Source organism: Pseudophryne corroboree, chromosome 10 (genome assembly GCF_028390025.1).
Source record: "Pseudophryne corroboree isolate aPseCor3 chromosome 10, aPseCor3.hap2, whole genome shotgun sequence".
Classification (NCBI taxonomy): Eukaryota; Metazoa; Chordata; class Amphibia; order Anura; family Myobatrachidae; genus Pseudophryne; species Pseudophryne corroboree.
In genome coordinates, this window is record NC_086453.1 from 213310221 (window position 1) to 213311030 (window position 810).

Sequence of the window (810 nt, forward strand, 5' to 3'; positions counted from 1 at the left end):
AGTTCGCCAGGGAACATCAGTGGCGGGTTAGTTACCACTACACTTGGTAGGACACCCGCATGTGTCAATTTTATAACTTCCACCTTCCCTATTACAAGCCCTCACATCTCTCATCCTACCTTGGTAGTTCCTGCTTTCACTACACTCCCCCAACTTCTGGGCAAGTAGTGCCATCCTTTGAACTGAGAGGACATGTTTCCAACCCAGCCATAAACATTACAACCATACCTCCTTGGGGACGCCCAACAACGTCCGATCTTGGAAGCTAAGCAAGGATGGGCCCGGTCAGTACAAGGATGGGAGACCTCCTTGGGAGACCGGGTGTTGTAAACATAGAGGCAAAAAGGGGAAACTTCTGACAAACTCTCAGTAGCTTATGGATGTTTTTCTGGTCCGTAGTACGTATGGACCTAGTATCACCCAGTACTTTCACTCTCGCAAGATGAATCCCACTAAGTTCCATACAACTAGTTTAAACTTTCTTAATGGTATTACCCATTGACTCATCATCAGTCTTCACCCGGTTCCCGAGTTTTCATGAGTTCCCCCTTACTTTCCCTCCTCCGTCCCTCCCAGTCCCCTCTCCCTCCCTCCCTCCCTCCCGCCTTTCATCTACCAATGCGGCTATAATTTTCATTTCCATTTTCATTTTTATTTTATTATTTCTACTTTTATTTATGTTTCATTTGCATACATTTTCATTTTATTTTTATTTTTATTTTATTTTCATCTTTCTTCATTTTGCCTCTTCAAATATATATATATATATTGTTTCATTTACCATCATTCATATATGAATAATTGATGTTT

At 41.7% G+C, this 810-nt stretch overlaps 1 pseudogene; it reads left to right on the plus strand.

The window, feature by feature from the left end:
- The first annotated feature begins 214 nt into the window (after positions 1-214).
- Positions 215-333, plus strand: LOC134967094 (5S ribosomal RNA; annotated as a pseudogene).
- Positions 334-810: the final 477 nt, after the last annotated feature.